This window comes from Lissotriton vulgaris, chromosome 8 (assembly GCF_964263255.1).
Source record: "Lissotriton vulgaris chromosome 8, aLisVul1.2, whole genome shotgun sequence".
NCBI classification, from domain to species: Eukaryota; Metazoa; Chordata; class Amphibia; order Caudata; family Salamandridae; genus Lissotriton; species Lissotriton vulgaris.
Window position 1 is genome coordinate 1,438,957,823 of NC_141696.1, and position 27,174 is coordinate 1,438,984,996.

The 27,174-nt window shown below is 46.4% G+C and overlaps 1 protein-coding gene across 5 annotated transcripts in view; it reads right to left on the minus strand.

The window, feature by feature from the left end:
* The window catches only part of ZBTB20 (zinc finger and BTB domain containing 20), a 2,236,857-nt gene that overhangs the window by 1,023,033 nt on the left and 1,186,650 nt on the right, over positions 1–27,174 (minus strand). For 4 of the 5 annotated variants that reach the window (XM_086935527.1, XM_086935525.1, XM_086935524.1 and 1 more), the window contains exon 5: positions 22,136–22,256. The exons of the other annotated variant lie outside the window; for it this stretch is intronic. The gene's annotated coding sequence lies outside the window, so the exon portion shown is untranslated. The remainder of the gene's footprint in view (positions 1–22,135; positions 22,257–27,174) is intronic. 5 annotated transcript variants of the gene reach the window in all.

The following is a 27,174-nucleotide window of genomic DNA, read 5'->3' on the forward strand; positions in this document are numbered from 1 at the left end:
GACGACACCCTGTTGGTCCCATCTGACGTGTTTTCATTCGAAGAATAAATACGTTTCCTGCTTTCCAGTTCCAGCGCCCGCCTCTTGATTTGATAGTTTACCGAGAGAATTAAGGCTTTGATCGCCGGCAGTGCTTGAGGATATCTGGGGAAAATCAGCTTTTTCTACAGCGGAAGACCTATCCCCATCTGTTCCTGAGAGAGTGACGTCTCTGGGTTCACCCAAACCCTAGGGTGTAGGATGGCCCGTGACTGGAACAGTACAATGTGGCCCGGTTGGCCACCGTTGCTTGTTTATCTTTCTCTTTTCTCCTTTCTTGCTTCCCTGTCTTTTCCTCCTTCTTCCTCTCTGTCGACTGGGTATGGTGGGCGGGAGACTGCAAGGCCAAGGTGGGTTCCTGTGCCTGGGGAGGATACGCCTAGGGGCCCTTTTCCTCTTCTCCTGCTGAGTCATTTATGGCGGCGTACTAGCGCAACCTGTGATCAGATACACATATGGCTTCTTCTGTTCCCTTGAAGGTACTATCCCTTAATGTAAAGGGGCTTAACTCCCCCAACAAGAGACAACAACTGTGGCGCTACATCCTACAACATACCTCTGACATCATCTTTCTCCAAGAAACCGACCTGTTGAAATTAGATATCCCTCGAATGGCACACCCCAAATATCCCCTCCGATTCTTGGCCACAGCAACCACCAACACCGCTGGAGTAGCTATTCTCTGCAGAAATGGTATCAGGTAGGGGGAACAGAGAGTCTTCCGGAGTCCGGAGGGGCGTTTTGTCAGAGTAGGGGTGGAGGTTGGAAGACGCTCCTACACACTGTGCAATGTTTATGCGCCAAACCAGATGCAGGACCGTTACCTCCAAACGCTAATACGGGAACAAGTGCCACAGGGCGACCCCTCTTTAATATTGGGGGGTGACTTTAACCTAGTGTGGAATCCTGCACTGGACCGTAGTGAAGCTTCCTTGAACGGGTCAGGGGCCATGTCCTCCGCTCTACTGAAACAAATATCTGATTTAGGCTTGATAGATTCTTGGAGCTACCAGTCCCCTGACATGCGGGATTACTCGTACTATTCCCATGTACATCGCTCGTATTCGCGTATCGATTATTTATTTGTATTGCATGCCCTCATGGGGGACACATTGGAGGCATCTATGTCTTATATTTCAATACCAGATCATGCCCATGTGGTGCTACTCTTGCAGGATCCGGCTGCCTGCGCCCCCCGTTTGCCGCGATGGCGCCTGCCGCCGCACATTCTGCGGGACCCGGCCAGCGTGGAGGCGTTAAGAGCTGCCATTGACACTTATTTTGCGAGTAATGATCTACCCAAGACACCCTTCCCTGTGGTCTGGGATGCCTCCAAGCCTCAGATTGGCGGCCACAGCACGTCGATAGCGATTGCGAGGGCACAAGAGGTCTGTCCCCTGGAGGACGACCTCTTCAAGGACATTAAGAAACTTGAAAGACAGGAGCAGGAAGGATGCACGATGTTACAACGCATACTTTTACCACGCATGCGGTAACAACGCAAGTTTTAAAACACATTCCATTACAACGCATTACACTGGATAGTGAATATTTTAATTTACTATTCCAACACCAGTCCCCGTGGACACTAGGGAAGGTGTTGGATAGTAAATTAAAACTATTCCCTATCCTAGAGCGCCCCCCCAGTGTAATGCGTTGTAATGGTTTTCGTTTTAAAGTCTGCATTGTAATAGCACTGCATGCTAAATGTTGAGTTATAAAGGTTGTTCCCCGAGCAGGAACGTCCATCACTGGCCTGTCGGTGGAGGCTTGCTAATCTCTGGGGTCAGCTTTGATCTCTGCGCACTAATAAAGCGGAGCGATCCTTGCTAGCGCTAAAACAGCAATACTTTGAAAGGGGGGACAAAGTGGGTAGTCTGTTGGCAAGGCTGCTGCGGGCGCGAGCGTGAAAGCCCACATAGCGAACAATCAGCTGCCGGGTGCAGGAAGGGCCACTACGGAGCGAGCCAAATCGAGGCCTTTAGGAACTATTACGCCGCCCTCTATGCGGCGAACGCACCCTCCCCATCCCCAACCCATATTGACGAGGTTCTGAACCAGTATTCCTTGACCCCGGTGCTCCAACATCACGCTGAGCAATTGGACAGCCCTCTGCGGGCAGAGGAGCTGACGGCAGCGTTGAAAGACCTTCCCCGTGGGAAGACACCCGGCCCTGATGGCTTGCCGTTGGTCTTCTACCGCATGTTCATCATGCAACTTCAGCCTTACCTGCTGAGATTATATAATTCCTTTTTGGACATGGAGGGGCCGATGTCCTCCATGTGTATGGTGGAAATAGCCCTTATCCCCAAGCCAGAGAAGGAACCCACGTTGTGTGCCTCCTACCGCCCCATAGCACTCCTCAACACTGACCTCAAAATTTATACCAAAATATTGGCCAGGCGCCTGGATCCTCTCATGCCTGGGGGAGCCGAATCAAGTTGGCTTCATCCGCAACTGACAGGGGGCGGACAATGTGTGCCAGATTGCACACCTGGTGGGGAAAGCACACCACTGGAATATACCATGTTGCGTTTTATCGCTGGACGCAGAGAAGGCGTTCGACCGGATGGATTGGAACTTTTTACGCGCGGTCCTGCAAAAGGTTGGACTGGGAAGGAACTATGATCATGGCCCCCTATATCTCTCCTCGAGCGCGGATCCGGGTCAACGGGCAGCTCACAGAACCCTTTCCTATCCATAGGGGTACGAGGCAGGGCTGCCCCATGTCTCCTTTGTTCTTTGTCCAGGCCATAGAGCCTTTAGCGGGACTGATTAGACAGAATACAGACATCCACGGCCTCCATCTGGGGGGACGACAAAACAAGGTGGCGCATTTTGCCGATGACCTCATCCTTACGCTATCGTGCCCCCATTCGTCTCTCCCGGCACTCCATGCTCTACTACAGTCCTTCGAAAGAGCTTCAGGACTTAAAATTAACCATGACAAGTCTTGGGCCTTAAACCTTACAATCCCGAACAAAGAAATGCTAACCCTGAAGACGATCGCCCCTTATCAATGGGCCACGGAACATATCCGGTACTGAGGGCTTCTGCTAATCCCATCTTTGGACACGTGGACTCAGGTAAATTGGCGGGAATGCAAGAATGCGGTTTAGGAAGAACTGAGAAGATGGAAGTCCCTAACGGTCTCCTGGCTAGGTAGACTTAATGCTGTCAAGATGTCCATCCTCCCTAAAATCTTGTATCTATTTCAGTGACTCCCTTCTCCTATTCCACAACACCAGATGCAGGGCCTCCAGAAGGAGATTGTTAACTTTATATGGGATGGACGACGACTGCGATTCTCCCATAAAATTCTCATGTTACCACGCGACAGAGGGGGACTGGTGTGCCCTAACCTTCTGGAGTACTATTGGGCCTCGCACCTCCACATCGTCTCGGAATGGACGACCACTGAGAGCGAAAAAGTGTGGTTCCACATGGATAGGATGATAACGGGTGCACCATCTGGGACCTCACATGGCTCCACAGAGTGGCACAATCCCGTAGTGCCTACATGGCAAAGCCAACTAAAACGGTCTTAGATATATGGGATAGGTTAGCCGTGCGTAAGGGTCTGACGACTTTCCCCTCTCCTCACACTCCATAGGAGGCAACCTGCTATTCCTTCCGGCCCTTCATCCACAAACGTTCGCCAACTGGCTTCAGGGGGGTTGCAGAGTGATCGGAGATCTATACGAAGGAGGCCTCCTTAAGTCATTTGCCCAATGCAGGGAGGAATTTAGCCTCCCACTGGAAGCGAGGCTACACTACGTGCAACTGCGCCACTGGGTATCTACACCGGAAATGCGGCAGGCTGCTATCCAACCATTCACTCCTTTTGAGCGGCTGGTCCTCTCATTCAATGACTCGAAGGGCCTTATCTCCCGGAAAAAATCAGATCCTGCAACACCCCCTGGCACTCGCAGCGCACCCATACCAACGCCAATGGCAGCTGGCCCTGATACTGAAATCCCAGCTACACAGTGGACTCGCCTATGGCGAGACATTCCCAGGGTCTATCGTAGCATCCCACAGAGGGAAAATGCATACAAAATTATGACACAATGGTATTATACGCCCGTTCGACTGCACAAAATGTTCCTGCGGTGCCCTCCCTGTGTTGGAGGTGTCTAAATGCAACTGGCGACTTCATTCACATTTGGTGGAGTTGTCTGCTGCTGACCCTGCTCTGGAAGGAGGTCCTTAGTCATATACAGGAGGTACTGGGAATCCCTCTGCCTGATTCTGTTGACATAATCTTGTTGGGCCTTAAGCCTGATAACCTAAAAGCACTGACCCGCAGCGACTGGACTATAGCACTCCACATGCTTGGGGTGGCCAAACAACTTATAGCGCTGTATTGGAGAAAAGCGGAGACTCCCCCGATTACGGCTTGGTTTGTGCGCCTATGGCATGTAATAACTATGGAGCTTCTCATAGCGCGATTGCACATACAAGATACCCGTTTTAACGCTGTTTGGCGACCCTTAACCCAATACCTCTGTAAAATTGAACATGCGCGCCATTTGCCCTCCAAGGTTAGACCGCTGCGACTCTTCGAGGATGCCCTACTACCACCAGACCCTAACAGGCGCCTTACACTATTGGAGCAGTGATCCCCGACTACCTCTTCCTCAAACTTGACATCGTCCCACACCACCTCCCATCTACACCACCCAGCCGCCTACGTAGGTATAACTCTGCCTCTTCTAACATCTTTTCTTCTTTCGATCCTTTCCTGTCCTTCTGTTGCAGTCCCCTTTTTATGGGCCTCTAGCCTGTGTTATCAACTTTAGTGTTTTTTACACAGGTCCCATGAAAACCTACAACAAGTTCTTCATGCTGCATATACTAGATCACGCGGCCGGCCCAACAAGGGTTGTAGGTGACATGCTGTGTCTCAGGGAAATACTTGTAAATCAACGCGGCCGGCCCTAAATGGGTTGTAGGCTTAACGCTGTGTACACTTTGGGCCCGATGTAGGTAAACGGGATTTTCCGATTTCAAAATACCGAGGCGGGCCGAATCGGTATTCTGAAATCGGAAAACGAGATGTAGGAAAAAAATACCGACTGAAAACCGATTCGGTCGGCATCGGTAATGAGAATCGGTACGTTCCGATTCAGCTCGGTCCGAATCGGAAATTACCGAATCGGCCAACAACGATTCGGAAAATACCGAATCGGCTACCACCGAATCGGATATTTCCGATTCGGCGAATACCGAATCGGTAAAAGCCGATTCGGTAAAAACCGAATCGGCAATCATAGACCCATGGCGAAAAAGCCCATAGGAATGCATTGCATGACCCGATTCGGCTTTTACCGAATCGGATAATACCGAATCGGATTTTACCGATTCGGATTTTACCGAATCGGTAAAAGCAGACTCGGCAATAGGCGATTCAGCCAATGAGGTGGCTCCCCCTCCCCCACCCAAACAGGGAGTGGCAACCCTGGCAGGTGCAGCCAATTAAGAAGTTTCTAGAAGTTTCTGGAAAGCCTGCCTGAGCCCAACACACAGTTAGCAGCAGTGGGAGAAGGAGGTTGCAGACTGAGCAGGAGCAAGAGAATATGGCAGATCAGGCAGGAAGCCAGAAGTCCTCCCAAAAGAGGAAGCCCAAATTCACCACCACAGAACTACAGGTGCTGGTTGAGGAGGTGGTGAGGGTGCACCGGCAGCTCTTTGGCAAGCTGTCCCTCAACGTGCCAGACAGCACCAAGAGGCGATTGTGGGCAGACATCGCCCAGAAGGTCAATGCTGCTGGAGTCACCCCCAGGTCCATTGAGGAACTTAAGAAAAGGTTCTATGACCTCCGCAGCCTCACCAAGAGGAAGCTGGCCGACCTCCAAAGGCAGGCTGGACTCACCGGAGGAGGCAAGAACCCGGCGCCACCCCTCACCGAGCTGGAGGAAATTGTCTCCAGCACCATCGAGAGGGAGAGCATTGTAGGGATCGGGACCCTGGACAGCACTGCGATGGCCACAGCTACAGGTAAGAAGCATGCGCATCATGACACACCCTACCAGACACCTCCCCATTAGACACAATGCATAGGCAAACACCAGCACTGTACTGTCACCAACATACAAGAGACAAGCATCATGGTACATGTAGTCAGCAGAAGTTAGCCAAATATGTCAGTGCAGAATCACAAGACAGGAAACAGTGTGACACGGTGTAAGGAGATGCAAGGACATGTGGAATGCCATAATTGTACTGACTGTAATACATCGGCACTCAGTTTACAAATGCTTCTTTGTACCTAGGGGCACCATCAGGCGGCACCACTGTGGCAGCAGAGGGAGCTTCGACATCACATACTGCAGTGGCAGGGCCGAGCACCAGCCAGCCTGGCCAGGAGGAGGAGGAAGAGGATGAGGAAGGAGACACCCCAGGGCTTGGAATGGAGGGAGTCCTGGTGATTGATTTCCAGGCAGTGCACTCCCCAGTACTGCCCAGCTCACCCCCCTTGCAATTTTCACCATACAACTCCCCAACAAGGCAGACCATTCCGCCGACAACAGCTCCTGCCACAACCGTGGCCTTGCCACCCGTCCTACCTGTCCTGGGAGCAGGGGCTCCGGGACCGGCCAGCACCACACCACCACCAGTGGCACCCCAGCCCACTCAGCAGGCCGGAGGCAGCAGTGCCAGACGCCGTGCCACCACCACCACCACCACCACCACCACTGCTGCACCAGCACGGGAGGGCAGTGTGTTCCTGGGCCTGGAGGGCCAGATGGTCAAAATCCAGCGCCAACAGGCCAGATCCACCATGGCCTGCCAACGCCAGCTCCTGCAGCACAACATGCAGATGGGGGAGTTGGTGAAGGGGTTCCAGGCTGTTGTGGACAGCAACAAGGAGGTGGCAGCAGGGTTGGGCAGGCTGACCACTGCCATCACCCACTCCTCTGCCAGGCAGGAGGAGCATGAGGTTGCGCGCAGGAGGGATGCCCGGGTGCTCAACCGGGCCATGGCCCGCCTTGCAGCGGCGACCGCCCAGCTGTGCATTCGAAGCGCAAATCAGGAGTCGGTGCAGAGTCAGCAAACGGCTGAGCTGACCAGGGGGATGGCCAGGATCACCACGGCCATGGAGGCCATGTTAATTTCAAACGCCGCCTCCAATCCTGCCCTGGACCTGGGTGATGCTGGAGACAGCAGCAGCCGCAGCAGCCCGGCCAGCGCTGCATCAGAGCCAAGGAGGAGCACCAGGCGATCCGCTGATGCTGCAGGCCATTCGGAGGGGGCCGGGGGACACCCCAGTGGGTCTGGAAAGCGGGCCAAAAAATAGGCTGGCAAGGGGGGATGATCATACCAGGACCCTGGACTTTATTTGTTTTGACAGACTCCATTTTTTGATGCACTTCAGTGATGTAACTGTGGTGCATCACTATTAAAAATTTTATTTTCCAAGCAACATTTAGCTGTCTTTGCATCTGTACTCAGTCAGAAATAGTTCTCAGTGATCTCCTCACGTCTGTATCTGCCATCACATGGCGTACACACCCCAGCTGGCTGTGTCAGTGGCACAGCTTCGTCGTCGTCATAGTCCTCGTAGTCAGACAACTCCACCTCAGTGCCCTTCTTGACCGCAAGGTTGTGTAACATTGCACATACAGCTATGATCTTGCAGCAGGTGATGGGGGTATACTGCCTTGCACCTCCACTCTTGTGCAGGCATCTGAATCTACTTTTCCAGATGCCAAAGGTCCGTTCAACAACATTCCTGGTGCGTATGTGGGCCCGGTTATACCTCCTTTGGCTGGGTGTGGAGGGGTTGAGGTAGGGGGTGAGTATGAATGAGCGGAGGGCATATGCACTGTCGCCTGGAAGAGAAAGGGGTCACATTAGACACATGCATACATGTATTACACCTACCTACTATGTGTTATGGGGGTCTGATGATGTGGCTCACCTAGGAGGTATCCTTCTCCAAAATCGCCAGCCATCAGCCGTGCATATATGCCGCTCTGTTGGAATATATAGGAGTCATGGGTACTCCCTGGAAATTTTGCTACCAGGTCTGTGATGGTGCACTTGGCATTGCAGATCACCTGCACGTTGATGGTGTGTGTCGATTTCCGATTGCGGTATATGTATTCGGTGTCCGCTGGTGGGCAAATCGGAATATGCGTGCCATCTATGCAACCGATGACTTGGGGAAAGTGTGCCATCTGGTAGAAGTCCGCTTTGGTTTGTAGCAGTTCTGCGTGGGTTGCAGGGAATGAGATGTATTGGTCCATCCTGTCTATCATGGCGTCAAGGAATATGTGGAAGAACCTTGACAGGCTGCTCTGGCTCACCCCTCCTGCTGCTGCTACTCCACTTTGATAGCTGCCAGACGCTACCAGGTGTAGGCTGCATAGCACCTGGACGTGCGCAGGGATGGCGTGTGCCCTTGGGGTGTGGTGGTCCAAGTATGGCTTAAGGTCCCTGATGAGCTCAAGTATGGTGTCAGAGTCCAGCCTGTATCTCTGTAGGATCTCAGCCTCAGTGAGCATGAACAGGGTTATCCTCTGTCTGTAGACCTGTTCATTTCTTAGCCATTCCCTCTGTCCTTCCTGCTGTAGCCGTAGCCGCCTCGCAATGACATAGAAAGCTGCCATCCTGCAAGTTGCAATGCATTTTGGGACTGTTTATATGGGTTGGAGTTGGTTACCACCTGATTGCAATCCATGGTAAATACCGAGTGAATTCTACCGATTTTGAGCCGATTTCGGTGTTTCTGTGCCTCCCTACATCTCCCCAACTGTCGGAATCGGGGTATTTCCCGATCGGAGATTCATACGAATCGGCATGTTTTCCGATTCGGATCATGTCCGAATCGGTATTTTTTCCGATTCGGTACATGGACCGAATCGGTGATTTCCCGAATCGGTGTCACTAACGAATCGGTAGTGGGACCGAATCGGTGATTTTCCGATTCGGTGTCACTAACGAATCGGTAGTGGGACCGAATCGGTGATTTTCCGATTCGGTGTCACTAACGAATCGGTAGTGGGACCGAATCGGTGATTTTCCGAATCGGTGTCACTAACGAATCGGTACATGGACCGATTCGGTCTTTGTAACCGAATCGGTGTTTTTCCGATTCGTTACATATCCGATTTTCGGTATGTACGTATCGGATTCTTTCACGTTCGGTACACATTCCGAATCGGTTTTCTATCCGATTCGTTCTGTTTTTGGTTCCCTACATCTCGATGGCTGTTTACCGATCGGTAAGGGCCAAAAATCGGTATTTTCGGCCGATACCGATCGGTAAAGCCCTACCTACATCGGGCCCTCAGACCTTTATCTCTTTCTTGTTTTAGAAACTAAAACAGACTTCACACAAAAAAAAAACATATCATCGTAACATAGTTTCATTATTAGTATACCAGCAGAGAAACATATAAGATCAAGAAGCATTTGGTATCTTTACATTGGAAAAAGCATATAAAATAAAAAAGGAAATAAACACCTCTAAGAGTAGAGATCTACATTAATGGAACAGATGATATAAGCCCACCTGTCCTTAAGCAGTGTCACTGCAAGTTGCCAGATCCAAACAATAATGCAGCGTGAAAGTATGTGCATTCACATACCAGCAAACAACGCAGCAGAACAGGATACTGCCCTCATGGAATGCGTTTTAGCCTTGGTCGTGAGTGGTTTACCCACTAGTATGACAGAGTTGAATAGTTGTAGCAATCCATCGTGCAATAGTTCTCTTTGTGATTGACGCATCCAGTTTTAGAGGCCCATATGAGACAGCAACTGATCAATTTCCCATATTTCCTTAGTAAGTTGCAAATAAAACTTAAGACATCTTTTACCATCTAAAGAATGAACAGATCTCTCCGCTGGTGAGGATGGATTTGGATAAAATGTGCGGAGGACAACAGCTCATTAAGGTGAAACTGGGTTGGAACTTTCGGAAAAAATTTAGGATTTGTTCTTAGTTAAATACAGTTGGCAGTGAATCGTAGGTAGGGTTCTGTTATAGTGGAAGCTTGAAGTTCACTTACTCTCATTGCAGCGGTAAGAGCGAGAAGTAATGACACTTTCCAAGTAAGAAATCTGAGCTCTATTTTGTGAATTGGTTCAAACAGTGGCTTCATCATTTCAGAAAGGACTACGTTGAGATGCCATTCTGCCGGAGGAGGTCGAATGGGAGGAAAAGTTTTGAACAATCCCTTCATGAATTGTTTGATGATATGAGAAGAACAAAGAGATGAAGAATTAGAAGTAAGGGTGTATCGGCAGCAAGGTGGACACTCACAGATTCATACACCATTCCTGATTTTGCCAGAGAAAGAAGATAAGGCAAAATTTGTTCTGGAGGTAAGAAAAGAGATTGGATTTAATTTTGAAGGCACCAAGAACAAAAACATTTCATTTTTAATGTATATGTTTTGTTGGTAGACACAGCATTAGCTCTGTACAAAACATCCCTACAGCGCTGAGGGAAGTCTAGATCCTTGAAATCATTGTATTCAGGTGTCAAGCATGCAACTGAAGAGAGGCTGGATGCGGATGCAGGATTTGTTCTTTGTCAATAGAATTGTGGTCACTGGGAGGCAATAAGGCTTGGACTCAGTGAGTAGAAGGAGCTCCATGAACCAGTGTTGGAGGGCCAACGCGGAACAATGAGGATCAGCTTGCACGGTTATCCTTTCATCTTCAAGAGAACCCTGGAAATGAGAACGCATGAGGGAAAAGCGTAAGCAAACATTCCTGAACATCGCATAGAAAACGCATTGCCTCATGTCCCTCTCTGACGTTCCCAGCTAACAAAGAACCAGCCTTTTCGGTTCTCTTGAGATGCGAAGAGGTCTAAGTTGGGTATTCTCTGTTTCCAGCATATGGAGTCAAGAATGAGCTGATCGAGTTCCCACTCGTGACATGTATGACCGATTCTGCTCATGGTGTCTGCTAGATTGTTTTTGACGCCAAAGAAGATGTTCCGCCTTGATGGAGATGCAGTGTATTAATGCCCATTACCAGATTTTCTGATCTTCTAAGGATAAAATCTGAAACCTCGTCCCTCCCTGCTTGTTGAGGTAGTGCATTCAGGTAGTGTAGTCTGTTCAAATGAGGACAGAGGAAGCTTGCATCCTTGGGAGAAATGACTGAAGAGCTAGGAAAATTGCCCTCAAATCCAGGAAGTTAATGGGCATCTTGAAGAGAGACACTCCATTTGCCCCTCACTTGGAGATCCTGAAGGTGAGCTCCCCAGCCTTCCAGTGAGGCATCCGTGGTCAGAATAATAATTGGAAGTGGAGAGAAGAATGTCAGACCCGCAAGGAGATTGCTCATAGGCTACCAGCAAGGAAGTGCTTTTTTCATGGTTGGAGTGATCCGAATAATGTCGTCAAATGATCCGGTCACTTAAAGTCATTGGTTGTCCACCTGTTCTTGGAAAGGTCTCATTCTGAGATATGAGTGGGACACCATGAGAATGGCCGAAGCCATAATGCTGAGAAAGGATTTGAAAAGACGAACAGAAGAAAACTCTTTTCTGGATAGTTTGTGAGCCAGCGACCTTATGGTGTTTTGCCTTTCTTTGGACAAGAATGCCTTGTTTTAGAGGGTATCCAAAGTTGTTAGAGAAACGTTATCCATTGAGAACGGATTTCTGGTAATTGACTGAAAGCCCCAGAGAGCGGAACAGTTGTAGGCAGATTGATATGGGTTCCGAAGTCTGGTGAAAAGCAGGAGCTTTCACCAACTAGTCGTCAAGATACGAGAAGATCTAGACCCCGTATTCTTAGGTGTGTTGCAACTAAAGCAAGACATTTGGTGAATACCCGAGGAGTTGATAAGAGACCAAATGGGAGGACTTTGAATTGATAGTGAGTGCCTACCACAGTGAAACTAAGAAACCTTCGGTATTTGGGATCAATAGGAAGATGGAAATATGCACCCTGTAAATCGAGGCTGGCCAGAAACTCCAAATGGTTCCGCAGCTGCAATATCTCTTGGAGACTTACCATGCGAAAAGATTTTTTCTGCAGGTATTTGTTGGGCTATCTGAGGTCCAGAATGGGACGCCAATCCCCAGACTGTTTCCTTACAAGAAAAAAGTGGGAGTAGAAACCCATTCCACTTTGAGAGTGTGGAACTCTCTATGGCTCCTTTTTACAGCATGATGAACGCCTCCTTCCTGAGTAACTGAAGATGGGATGGCAGAGATTTTGCTGGTGGATGAGGCAGTGGTACTATGATAAACTCCAGGGTATGACCATACCTTATTAAAGCCTGTGGTAATATTTTGCTAAAATATCCTCCCAAATATGGTCAATTATAGGGATTACCCTGGCAGTTTTCGTGATTAGTCTTTAAAATCATAAAGAAAGCAGTCAAACTGCTTGACTGTCATCAGTAGTTGAAACCGAGAGGCTGCTCTTTTAATTCAAAGGTGGAAACCACCTATGTCCTCTGGGGGAATCTGATATTTAAGGAATTGGAGAAGCAGGTGTGGACATTATGTATTATTCCCACTCATTGCCAGCAGGTCTAGCACTCAATTTCACCATCCTCTATGTCATCATAAGAGGATACAACCTGCTGCGGAAAAATAATAATATTTGTTCTTGGCATCATTCTAGGCGTAGGAGGAGGCATGATCGGTGGAGATGCTGGTGGAGGTGCACCAACAAATGCAGGGAAACGAGTGCGATAATCCTGGAAGATGGCTTACAAATCCTGAAACAATGTTACAGGAAGGTGAACTATGGGCTCATGAACTGGTTCCATATACTGTAAGGTACTGGCATGCTGATGATGAAACTCCTATGGATGTAAGTCCACATAGTCATTATCATTCTCTTGATATTTTACACGAACTTGTGAAGGACAATGTGCGGGGCCAAACAGACCATCATCATCTGACTCTTCCAAGAAAGTTGGTGGAGGTAAAGGTGAAAACCCTGATGGGTTCTGAAACAAATGACTAATCGACAGTGTTGTCAATGAGAACGTCAACGATATGTAAAGAGGAATAAGTTGCAACATTGAAGTTCTTTTTATACTGGGCGTAGTATTCATCGTCAAATGTTTCGCCAACGGGCGGTAATTGTGTAGTCAAAGATGACATGATGTAAATTGACAAGGTCATCACCGTTAATGCACTTAATGTCGGTGTCATAGTGGTTGTCGTCGACGAGGAAGTGGCCATTGACGGAGCAAGTGTCGGTGATGAGGATGTTGCCATCGATGAGGATGCAGGAATCGTTGACGAGGAGCACGTCCACAGTGAAGGCACCTTCGCCGACAGTAAGGAATTTGTCAGTGGAGTAGCCACCAACGGTGCAGGATCTGAAACTTTTGTTGATGGTCCTTTTTCTTAGACGATGATGGAGAAATATGCCCTGATGGTGACTTTTGCATTGACGGTGATCTTGAAGACAGTGTCAAAGACGACAAGGTTTTTTTAGTGATTTAAATCTTCACTATCGAAGGCTGTAAAGAGGTTTTTTCTTGTTTTGAGGCCAGAGGAGATTTTTCCTCAGTAGGAAATGAACGCTTTCCTTTTTGTGAGGAGCTTGCAGATGCATGGCTAGACTTTTCAGAAGCTTTTTATGGCCTTCAGGAGATTCATGTGACCTCTCACTTTCCCCATCCTCAGAGACAACATCAGATTTACTTTTAAGTATTTGTAACCAAATCCGCAACCTACCCTCTCTGTCTTTTAGGGTTTTGGCTGTAAAGGTTTTTAAAATGTTGCAGTTCTTTACTTTATGCTGAGGATTCAAACAGTCAATTCAGTATTTATGGGCATCTTCAGAATGAAGCCTCTTCTTACCACAAGACCCACATGATCTGAAGAGGCCGTTCTTGGAAGAATCCAATATAGTTTTCTGGAAACTGGAGAAAATATCAGGAGAATGAAGGAAAAAACTGAGCAGAGCTCAGGGAGACACCCTGTCACATGACGTGCGGTAGAAAATCTGAGGAACTCAGCCTCTCTTGGGAGTGTTCTACAGGATGCTGTCGCTTTATTGGTTAATACTTAAGTTTGTTTCTTTTTTTTTACAAAAGAAGGTAGATAGGCTATTGTAGTGACTGTTCATTGCATTGTAGCCTATGATTTAATGTTTACTGATTTAGAATGATACTTTGGGACTCCCACAGCGACGACCGGGATGGTTCAAGCATATAAATCTATGAAAGATCCAATACTGGAGATGCCTAATGCTTTGATATGGAATTAAAAAGCACTCCCCTGCCACAATGTATTAAACCAAACCTATTGGCTTAATCATAAACACAAGCTTTTCACATGCAAAAAAGCATAGTCATTTGTAAAATTGGCAATTAACAATCGTTTTTCACTTCTATTTAGAGCTTGACAAGCAACCACTTCTGACCACATAATGCAAGACGTCTGCGTGCCCTTTTCTAGACACTCAACATCGTTATCCTGGGGCACCTACTGCAAAGATTATTTTGCCCTCCTTGGGTGGGGCATGTGGAGACCACTTAGTTGCTTCAAGGTAGTCCCAGGTCAAATTTCTAATGTTGTGTTGGCTTTACAATATGTACATTACATTTTCTCCCTGCCCAAGGGGCTTATGAGGTGCACCAACACTCAAGTAGACTTCTACTTCATCGCATGCTATTGCTCAGAGATTCTTAAAAGTCTCCTCGGTTCTCTGGGGTTTCAGTGCATGCACTCTGGAGCAGAAGAATGCTGCTCACAAGCAGATGAGAGGCTGAAGGACTCTCAATAAGGGCTGGCTCAGAGAATTAAAAGTTATAAAGTAACCAGGCATATCAAAAAAGATCTCATCTTTGGATTCTATGCCTATTTTATAGAAAAGGCAGCAACACTGACCATTGTATCATGTTCTAATCTGGAGTTACAGTACTTTAAATCATAGTTCAATAGAATGTACACTGAAAACATTGCAGATGATACCGTTTACCCAGTCTCCAATTAAATCATCACAATTTTGTGCACAGATGCAAGGCTGAGTCAACCAAGAGTATTTCTTGCTCAGCTGACACGTAGGCAGGGGTATGTCCACACATGTTCCAAGAACATTACAGTGGGTCAGACTCCATTAGAGAGCCCCACAGCAGAGTTCCAAAGGTGATAAACCTCAGGAGTTTCATCTGTAAGAAATCCCCCCACATTGTTCATCATACACCCAAAATCAATTCTTCCTAAACTACTTATCTGCATTGAGCCATTACACTATCATTATTTAATTTATTGCCATACATGTATATCACTCACATGCCTGGAGACCATAAGGTATTCTCTCCAGAATCTGGTCTTTCTCTTCCCCTCATTCCGATTATAAGGGGTTGTACACCGTCTCCCCCCTGAATTTATGAGGTCAAGTGAAGACCTACTTAATCAGAGCCCATGTTTGCAATGTTAACTTAAAACAATGCCCTCTGTGGAAGCACTAAGAAGCATTAGACCTTTGGTTTTTTTGAAGCTCCATTTGCAAGCAACTGTTAAAGATCAGCTTGTAGAAGCTCCGCAGGCATGTCTAATATTCAGCTTGAAAGTCTCCATTGCTGCTGAAGCTAAATAAAACAGTAGCTGTGTCAATTCTATAATTAACATCATTTACATGCCTGTACAAAACAATGTAGTGTAATGTAACAATAAGTCTGAAAGGTTTCCACACCCTGCAGTTTAAAGTACTCAAATATTCTGGACAGAATAATTTGGTTTTGTATAAGATCAGAATACAACTACGTTGCCTTATTGTTCAATAAATCATTCATACTTTTTTTGCGTAGATAGTACTTGGTTTTGTTACACATTTGTCAGAAGGCTGTACAAGGTTTATTGTTCCAAAGTCAAAAGCAATATCTCAGACTCTGATAATGATGTGCTAAGAGACTTCTTGAATGGCATGGACTCTGATCAGCATTGTCTATTAGACCTTAGACCATCACTTGGCTTTTCTACAGCGTCTACTGTAGCATTAGACATGAGACCTTGACATGAACAGTTGAGAATTTAGAAATTTAGAAGGGACGGACATTTTCCTCACACTTCCATTTAGTTCAATGTCGTTATCTAATCAGATAATCTGTTAAAGCGCCAAATGTGAGACAATGTGTTCCAACAGATAACAGCTTTAACAGTAGCTAAATCAACATAGTCAATGCACACGCTGTGAATAAAAAAGGATGGAGTCCAGAGAATTTAGAAACAATGAAGGTTCATTTACAAATTAAGGATTGGGGATGTGGCCAAGGCGGCACCAGTGTGCGAGTGTTTCTCTCTTGCTCTGCGCCCATACCTTACGCAACGCCTGTTTCAGCCTGGAATATGGAAGGCTAAGCAAAGACAGAGACCCAACTGTTCACCCGAGAGCTCCCACAGATCGCTCATATCTTGATCCTCGATAGAAGTGACAGGAAGGAATGGACCCTCTGCTCCTAAGCACAGGCGAAATTCGCCCCGGGTGACGACGAGCAATGAACCAAGGTCAGGTGCAGGTAGTGTGATAGGAGGGAAGCAGTCAAACACACTTCCTTCAACCATGTCTCGGTTGCACCGCAGGGCCTGCTATGCGATCACACTCCCTGAGTGCAACACCAAGCTCTGGGGAAGTGACTTAAGCAAGACAATTCCCAAATGTGACTGAGCATGGTTCTTACACAGTTTGGAAGAATCCCAGGAATACTCACGCCTGCATACTACTGCACAAAATCACCAGGGAAAGAAAGGTAAAGAAATGAGCTGCTCACAAGGAGAATTCTACACAAGTCTGGGTGTTGTGAGCCCCAGCGCCGTTGTGTGGCACATTGCGGAGCTTACTGAACAAGGTACTCTTAATATCAGTGGCCTCTTAACATCGGAGATATCAATAGCCCATGAGAGGGCGAAGAGTACGTTTGACCAGATTCTTGCCTGGAGCAGATGAGAATACCCACTCTATATCACAGTGGGTGTGGACTGGCATACTGGTGAATGCATCCTCAAACTGGCTCAGATGAGAGAAAACAGACAACACCAGGGTTGAGAGGTGCTTCCCCATTCTGCAGCACCATGCTTTAAGTGCCTTCACAAACGCCCCCAAGAAAGGAGAGTCCATAGACGTAGGGCTGGTGTGCACTCTATGTAGAACACCTCTTTGAAAATACACTATGTGATCTCAAAAAAAGTTCGGACGCACAGGTAGCTAAGTAGAATTGGCCCGCCTGTACAGATTGTCTTAACATTTTGCAAAAGAAAACAAGTGATGAATACTGCAATATCCATAAGTTGTGAAACTATGCCTTAGAAGTGTGAATCTCTGGGAGATGAGAGTTCTCTTTTTTTGAGCCACCAGTAGTGATCAACTACCTCACCTTGTCCTAGACAAAGAAACAGACAAAACCACTAGACCCGAGTATATTCACAGCACTACTGGTGGACAACTACAGAGAGTGTTTTATAGAGATTGCCTTGAAAACAGAAATACTAAGATCCCAACACTTGTTATAGTCTGTCACAAATGCCAGAAAGATTCAAATGTTAAGGGCATTCTTCCCAAAACGGATTCCGAAAAGCAGGTGGCCCGCAGGGACCAAGATGGCAAGGGAGGTGAAAGTCATAACCCACCTCTGCAAAGGCAGCCTCAAAGCTCATCAGAGGCCCCTCTCACTTTTGTGTCCTTGAAGGACCTATTTGGAAAGGTGTGTAAGGACATTTCTTCACTTCAAGACGATATCTCCAAATGTTTAAAAGAAATGTAGCAAGACCTGGGAGTTTGGTACAGAGGAACCTGACCCTGGAAGACTCGGGAGTTGCATGGGAGGAAGAAATAGACTCCATACAGAAAGAAGAACTAAAATTTGGAAACCAAAATATTTCATTTTCTGGCCATCTTGAGGACATCGAAAAGAGATTCTGCAGATTAAACATACGCATCAGGGGAGTATTGCGAGAAGCTTAGAACGGGGATATTGAACATTTCTCAAAACGCCTGCTTCATTATATACTCCCAGGGCTTAATGAGGAAGACATTAAATTAGACAGAACGTAAAATGTAGGCAACTCAGCAGGCCCTGGAGACAGACCGCCAGACATCTTGACTTGTGCGCTTTACGTCTTATAGAAGGCCATAATGGAGGAGCGGCATGAGATGGGCTTGAACGTTTTCTAGGGAGCACATATTTGACTCTACCAGTGTTTGCCATTGGACCATCTACAGAGACAGAATCGAGGCAATTAACAAGATGCCCAAGGAAAGAACACAGATTAACATTGGGTTCTTGGCTTTTGAAGGGTGATTGGCTGGCTGACTGATAGACCTGACAGGCTTAGGGTGGTCTTACCTCCAAAGCTTTGCCTTTCTCCTCTACTTTTTCAGACCTCGTTTTCGCTGGCCATAGGACTCTGAGCACTTTACCACTGCTCACCAGTGCCAAAGTGCATGCACTCTATCTCAAAACATTGTAAAATTGGCTCACCCCCATTTGGCATATTTCATTTACTTATACATTCCCAGTAAAGTGCACTACAGGGCCTGCAAATTAAATGCTACTAGTGGGCAACAGCACATATTGTGCCACTGACCTAAGCCGCTCTAAAACCATGACTCAGGCCTGCGATTGTAGAGCCTACGTGTGCAGTTTACACAGCCATTTCGACCAGGCAAGATAAACCTCTTGCCAGGCTCAAACCTTCCCTTTTTATACATATAAGTCACCACTAATGTAATGTAATGTAATAAGGCATTTATAGAGTGCGAACTGTCGCTCCGGAAGGAGCATGCTGGCGCTGAGGGGGGTAGCTAAGAGAGTGGAAGTAAGGTGCTAGATGGCAGCAAGCACATATGTGTCAAGTTATATAACCAGGTTTTGAGTTTCTTTCTGAAGGCTACTTCCTACTAAGGTAGGCCCTGGACAACCCAGAGGGCAGAGTGCAATGTATTTAAAAGGCAGGACATGTACGTGTTTACGTTTAACATGACGTGGTTGTGAAAGACTTTTAAATTTCCTTTTCACTACTGCAAGGCCTATTCCCATAGAATAACATTGGGATGACCTTATTTCCTTGTATAAGTGTCATTCCCAATTGTGAAGAGATAGACTTTCCAAGCTGGTGTCTCTGGAATCCTAATTTAAAAAACCTAACTTATGGTGAAGTTGGATTTTAAATTAAAATTAAAAAAATATCACTTTTAGGCATTTTCTTACTTTAGCGATTTGGTACCTGCTACCTGTCTGAAAGTTGGGCTTTGCCACACACAATGGGAGATTAGGTGTGACTTGATGGGTCCATCCTGGCAGGATGGGATGGAGGTGCGGGACCCAGCCTCACGTACACCTGAATAGGCTGTGTCCTGTCTTCACATGAAGGGCTGAATACCCCACTGTAGTGAGCTTGGAGCCAGGGCAGGAAGGGATGACCTCGGTACACTTCAAAGGCATGTCTTTGAAGTCTCCGCTACTTCAAAGGCAGAACTGGGTATAAGTACTATTCAGTACACTTCTGGACCTGTGAAGTCTCTTCTTCCGAAGAAGGACTGCTGCTCTGTTAAAGGCCTGCCACTCTGCTGGACTGCTGCTTTGCTGGACTACTGCTTTGCTGTGCTGCCAAGCTGCCTGTTGATCCCCTGCCTGGGGGAGAAGGACGGAACTTGTATCACTTAAACTCAGGGTGGCCTTCTGATTTGAGGTCTCAGGGACATAAACTACTTCCAACCACCCTGCTTCTGCACCTGGACTCTGCATTGCCAAGTGGTGCCACCCTTGTCATGAACATTTGGAAGTGGGCCTAAGTTGCTTGTTCCAGCAGATCCGATGCAACTGCTGTTGAACTGGTGGATCAAGGCTGCTGCATGGATCAGAATTGACGCCTTGCCTCTGCTACATGGATCAAAACTGACGCATGGCCGCTGCTGGGTGGCTCAGACCCTAGGCATCGCCTTTAGAACCACCACTGTGCAATGCTATTCCCAGCACAATTTCCTTGCATCTCCGACAATGGTAGCCACAATGATGATGACAAATCACCGCATCATAGCCCACCACTCATCGGAGACGACACATCACTGCTGCTGCGCGGATGAGCACTAGCGCATCATCGCGTGACACCAACGCATCACCTCGACTGTATCACACACTGTCAATGCAGTGTATCACACACTGTCAATGCACCCAGGATTAAGGTACTTTGATTCAGTGAACCTCACTGGGTCCCTGTATCTGGTGCGCGATCCATCGCAGTCGGCCTGAACTTTTGATTTTGTCTCTGCCCTTCGCGACCAGATACTCCGAATGGTGCATTTTGCTTCTAGGCGCTATTTTTATCTAAACCAGTTTGGGATTTTGTCGTTCTGGTTTTGTTTTATTTAAATAATAGCTATTTTTCTATATTGGTGTAGAATCTTTTTGTGTGGTATTTTCACTGTTTTACTGTTTGAAGTGTTGCACAAATACTTTACACATTGCTAAGCTACCAGAGAGTGAGCGCAGGTTAATTTAGGGTTGGCTTGCTTCTTACCCTGACTAGGTTTGTGGTTGCTGCTTGATCAGGGCTCATACCCCAGTCAACCTACAACCCAGTTTGTAACACTGCACTATAGACGACTAGGTTGCTGTCAATGGGGGAGCTGAAGACGGACAAAACCCCCAGCTATCAGGGGATCAGAGTGGAGGGATACACTGAGTATACTGGAAAACACAACCAGCAGTACCATGTATCTGAAGTACTGGTATGATAGTCCTTTCCAAAACACAAGAACTCCAGTTGAAGGAAGAGGATTTGATTTGTTTACTGTTCTGGTTTCTACTTTGGTGGTTACTCCGGCAGAACATCTTCATTAATTTATTACTCTACACAATGAGGCTGGAGCTCTTGATTGGAGCTTCAGGAGAAACCCTCTCAGCTTCTTAGAAATGCCATACTATATGACAGGTCCCAATGTTTACGATTATGACCTTAACAGGATATAATGCCTCGGCTAAGCGTATATCCTTATTTAATATGTTAAAAGAGTCCTACAAGAGACTCATCTAATAAGACAAGACTGGGGTTGATTCATATCTTGCTGCATCTCCCAGCCACTTCTTTCCTTGTGTCCAAGCAAGGAAAGGGGGGCAGCTATTCTGTTGGTCAATAAATTCAAATGGAAGGTCCTTAATACTCACACCGAACTCCCTGGCTGTATGCTGATGCTGAGGATCTATATGACGTCTCATACATTTACTTTGTGTTCACTGTATGCTCTGAATGATAACCAAAAGAGATTTTTCAACGATCCCTTATCTGAAATCATGACCACCTCTTAATCCAACATACTGGTGGGAGGAGATTTGAATGTAGAAATGGTTGGGATATCAACCTAGATCGCTCTGCTCAATGAGAAGGTCAGTAAGGCACTCTGTCCAAAGCAGGGCTAAAGTGGATGAGGGAACTGGGACTATCAGATATCTAGAGAACCTGAAATCTTACCCCTAGGGATTACACATACTACTCTGCCTCACATCAAATCATCAAATAAGCTTTATTCGGCTTTCGACCATAAAAGCAACACAAAGAAATGCATACATGCAAAAATAACTCAACATAACATTGCCTAATTAAAAGAAAATAGATTTAAACCCAACTAAAATGGTTTAGCATATCAACGATTCAAAATAATAACCCAAGATACACAGAATCCCCCTTTTTCACCCGCTGTTATGGTGATTCGGTGCCTCACATCATACCTATGCCAGGCTAGACAATTTTTTGGGCACTTCACAGATACTAGCAAAGACAAAACATATAGATATTGGCTGACCACTCAACAATCATGATTAGGTTATAAAACCACCACACCCCCCACGCCCAATTAGACATAGCGACTAAATAATAATTCCCAGAAAAGCGATATTAAATGCTTAATAATTGGGGAGAGAATCACCAATTATTTACAGTACACTGAGTGGCTGGTCTATGGGATGCCTTTAAGGCAGTCATTGGGGGATGGGGCTGATTTCACTTGTGGTTAAAACCATGCAGAACGGGCACTAAAGCACGGACATCTGGGAGCAGGATCTTGGCACAACAATAATTGACAGCGTATGGTACTACTGCTGTGCGCAAACACAATACATCTCAAATAATCATAGGCATAAATTATAAAATTTTAAATACCTCCACAGAGTGTATGTAACTCCGAAGTTATTATCCAAAATCAACCCCACCGTATCAAGAGCAGGTGCTGGATGTTCGGAACCAGAGGCGGATTTTTCTCACCTTGCATGGAATTGTGCACCTGTAAGGGTGTATTGGGAAGACATTTTTCGTCATCTGTCTATCATGATGGAACACATTATAAAACCCACACCACTGATGGCATTATTGGGGTAAGTCAAGCCACTTAAGAGAGAGAAGTAGTAGACGGTTCTCTGCAACAGCCATACTCATAGCAAAACGCCAAATCTCTTTGCATTGGGGCAGAGCACAAACACCCACGGTGCTGGCCTGGCTTCGTGACCTTATTTACTGTGACACCATGAGTGATGTCTATTGCACTTTATTACCCATCACTTCACGCCCGTGTGACATCTGGCAACCGCTGAAGAACTATTTGCAAATCTACCCCATTGATAATGAATGCGAGAGGCATACATACACAGAGATTTGACACCCCTGGCAAATATGTTGGACATAGGCGCAGACTGGGAGATTTAAAAACAAACAACCACTAAAATTGAAACAGACTCTACGGGACTGTGGACAATGTCATGATTAATGTAATGGAAATGCTGTACTGTGATTATACTTGGATGTTTGCTTGAGAATTGCTCCTTTGTAACTGGTTTTGTGTTTGGGGTATGGGAGTGTTCTATATTGGCATCATGGCACATTTTGACCAGCACATGCAGTCCTTTGGCATTCACTCCCTGACTGTTTGTCATATTTGAAAAATGAAAAAAAACAAATTTTCGAAAAATAAAACCATGCAGAACGGTGAGTAAACGGGCAGAACTGGAGAACAGAGTGAAGAAAGTTAAGGACTATCACAAACTCACAGGTTCGAAGAAAATAAGTCATTAACACACACAAACAAGACAGCAGCTCAAGACCTTAAATACAGATAGGGCGGAGTTTGCTTTGCTGTGCCCCTGCCAATGCTACTACTACTAAGAAGGGGGGAACAGAGCTGGCAAGCTGTTGGCCTGTAAACTAAGAACAAAGAACCAAAAGCGCACTACAGATTGTTTTTGTTATGGAACTTGTAATTTGCGCACCTACCCCAAAGGGTTTCCCGGTGCATGGCAAGAGTAGCGGGAAGATATAAAAGGAACAATAGCAGAGTTAAAAAAGCCAAGTTTTTAGTCTCTTATTAAAAGCAAAGAGAGATGCTATATCTTCCAGGGGAGCAGGCAGGGCTTCCCATAGTTTTGGCCCTAAATAGGAAAAGGAACAACCTTTCATGCACGCCAGTCAGATTTTTGGTACAGTGAACCGAGTCTGTAAAATGGATCTCAGTGGTCAGGAAGGATGATAAAGGTGGACAAAGCTAACATATAGCAGAGGGCTTTGAATTGAATACGGTTTGAAACCGTCAGCCAGTGTAGGTCAAGGAGAATGCTGGAGACCGAAGCATACTTCGGAAGGTGATAAAGGAGCCTGGCAGCAGCGTTTTGCACGAGTTGTAGTATGTGGATAGTGGCTTTATCGGCTCCCAAGTATAAGACATTGCCATAGTCTAGTCAGGAGATGACAAGGGCTTGGATCACCGACCTCTGAGCTGAAAAAGGGATCAGCCATGAGATATTTTTTAGCCACTTAAGCCCAGCAAAGCAGGTGGACAACTTGTTTCATGGATAATGCTTCATCCATGAAGAAACCTAGGTTTTTAACACTGTTAAAAAGAGCAAGAGAAGTGTCTAGTACAGCGGGCCATTGCTGCCGCCCCCAGAGATCATGTATTTTGCCTAAAATCATGACTTTGGTTTTGACCCCATTAAGCTTAAGTTAATTATGCTGCATCCAGTAAAAAATCTTGCTCAAGCCTATGCTGAGGTCAGAGGGCCCGTGACCCTTCACCAGCGAAACGGCGAACAGGGATCTGGGTTTCATTTGCATAGGAAAAAAGAAACAACTCAGCGTCTTCAACCACCTCCGCTAGAGGACGGATATATATGTTGAACAGCAGAGGGCTCAGCACTGAGCCCTGTGGAACTCCACAGGGGGAAACATGGGAATTTGACCTGGCCGAGGAGGAGGAGACCTGGAAGGTTCAGTCCTTGAGATCAAATCAACACAGGCCAAGGGGAAATCATATAAACAAACAATTGTTACTTACCTGTAAACAGGTGGTTCTCCAGTATTGGTGTCTTTCATAGATTCACATGCTTGAATATTCCCCGTCGTCGAAGTTGGAGTCCCACGGTAAATAAAATAGCAATAATGCTAAATATAAATATAGAAATATATATACATGATACCAGAAAAGAAGGAAATACATAGAAAAACCTCTAAAAACAAATCCTACATAGGAATGCATGGTAGAGAGAAAAACCATTTGTAACACCTTAGTGTCATTATGTTAGTCCAAACTGCGGCCAATCAGGCGCCAGCACCCTCTAGAATCTTCTCCTCAGAAGCTCAAGCCCTCTGATTTTTGTAGCACAAGTAATAAAGAGCGCATGAGGAGAAAAGAGCCTCTGAGGGGAGGAGGGTGGGTCGCATTTGAATCTATGAAAGACAAATACTGGAGAACCACCTGTTTACAGGTAAGTAACAATTGTTCTTCTCCAGTATTAGGGGGTGTCTTTCATAGATTCACATACTTGAAGAGAATAGTAAGCAGTAACCTCCTAGAAAACTGAGATTGCTAGGCATAGAAGAAAAAATCAAGACAGTACTAGAATAATAATACAGTCATATAAGACATCATAGCAATCACAGGAAAATACTAAGGAGGAGGGAACAGAGGCTCACCTTACTGAAAAAGATGGCGAAGCACTGCCTGTCCCACTGCGGTATCCGCTTCATTGATGGCATCCAAACAGTAATGTTTGGTGTAGGTGTGCCTGCTGGACCATGTCGCTGCACGGCAGATCTGATGAAGTGGCACACCAGCAAACAAGGCGGTGGATGAAGACATCGCCCTCGTAGAATGAGCCCTCACTGAAGCTTGCAATGGTTTGCCCGCTTGTTGGTGGCAGAAAGCAATGGCTGAGGAAAGCCACCGGGCAATAGTCGGTTTCGAAATTGGATGTCCCTTGCGCAGTCGTCCGTAGGCAATGAAAAGTTGGTCGGACTTGCGGAAAGGGGCAGTTCTGGCAATGTAAAATTTAAGGTAAGGCAGGCACCGTAATTTTAATGTATCAGTTTTGATTAGATGAAAAGTTGTCGCGTGCAGGCTAAGGCTTCGCTGTCTGAACGATACAGCGTTGAGATAAATACCAAAATAGCAAGTTCTCAATGGTAATTGTCCCCCAGCGCACCGCGTTAGGTGATACCCGCAGGTGTAATAAAGTTCAAGCAGACAAGAATTTGTTTCCAAATTGTTCTGTTATTATGATTTTCAAAAAGTACATGGTCACTCCAGTACCATTTTCCTTTAAATGTAGTATTTCTTAAGCATCAGAAAAATACATCCACACTTTTTTCATCATCAATCCCATCGGTCCCTATGCATTTCGGGCTCGTACAGCCCTTCGTCAGGGGAGGGGTCTGTAAATCAAAAGATACAAAACGAACTAAATACCGAGAAGACTTCTCTAATTACTAACACATTTTTAAACATAATTCCCATGTGCTGTGTAAAGTTGCAAGTTGCTTACACATGCACTGTGCATCACAGATGACCATGAAGAATCGTGTTAATGTTAAATTAATGGTCACATAGAAAAGAAACCGTAGCCCAAAAAAACTGGAGAGAGTCCATAAGTTAAAAGAACAGGATAAAACATGCCAGAATTGGGTCGTGATCTAAACCCGTGTCTAATCAAGGTTGCAGGGTAGCGTGAGTAACGAAGTGTAAAGTCTGGGCGTGCTCATGAGATTGCCGCAGTGAAGACATTGAACTTAATCGGTATTAAGCCAGAGTGGCGTGAATCATAAAGTTCGAGGTTCGTGAGCATGCAAAAAGCTATTAGGGTAAAATTTAAGACATCGTTTGATGTCCAGAGAATGTAAGCGCTGCTCCGCCGGAGATTTTGGATCCGTAAAGAAAGTCTTGAGGAATACAGGCTCATTCAAATGAAAATCCGTGGGTACTTTAAGCATGAAAGAGGGGTTGGTCCGGAGTGCCACCCCGTCAGGTTTGAACTGTAGATAAGGTGGCTTGACAGTAAAAGCATTGAGGTCGCTCACGCGACGAAAGGAGGTCAAAGCCAGCAGAAGTGCAACCTTCCAAGTGATGAACTTGATATCTGCCCTGTGGATAGGCTCAAAAGGTGATTTCATAAGTTGAGATAGTACAACATTGAGGTGCCAAGCTGGAGGAGGGCGACGCACAGGTCGAAACTTGCGGAAAAGCCCTTTGAAGAATTGACATATAATTTGTGATGAACAGAGAGATGAAGAGCCATCATGTCGGAAACGAGATATAGCAGCTAAGAAAACTCTCAGTGTAACATGAGAGAGACCTGACTGAGCAAGGCTCAAAAAGAATGGAAGGAGCTGCTCAGGAGTGGAATGGATGGGATGGATATTGGCTGTAGCGCACCAATGACAGAATCGCTTCCATTTAAGTTTGTAAGTCTTGATAGTAGACGGAGCTCTGGCATGAGCTAGGATGTCTCTGCACTCCTGGGATATGTTTAAACCAGCGTACTCAAGGTGCTCAGGTTCCAAGCCCAAAATTGTAGCGTTGAGGGATCTGGATGACACACTAAGCCCATGTCCATGGTTAGAAGGTCCGGACGAGGACGTAGAGGAATGGGCTCGCACAGGGACATTAGGAGTAGTTCCGAAAACCATGCCTGTCTGGGCCAACGAGGAGCAATCAGCAGGATGTGGCAGGGCTGCCTCCGCATCTTCCACAATACCCGCGGTATCAATGGGAGCGGCGGAAAAGCGTAAGCGAATAGACCGCTCCAGTTGATCAAAAGGGCATTCCCGCGGGACTTTGGGTGGGGATGCCAACTTGCATAAGAAGGGCATTTCCGGTTCTCCGGTGTCGCAAAGAGATCCAGATCCGGGTGACCCCATTTGCGGAACACACAATCCAG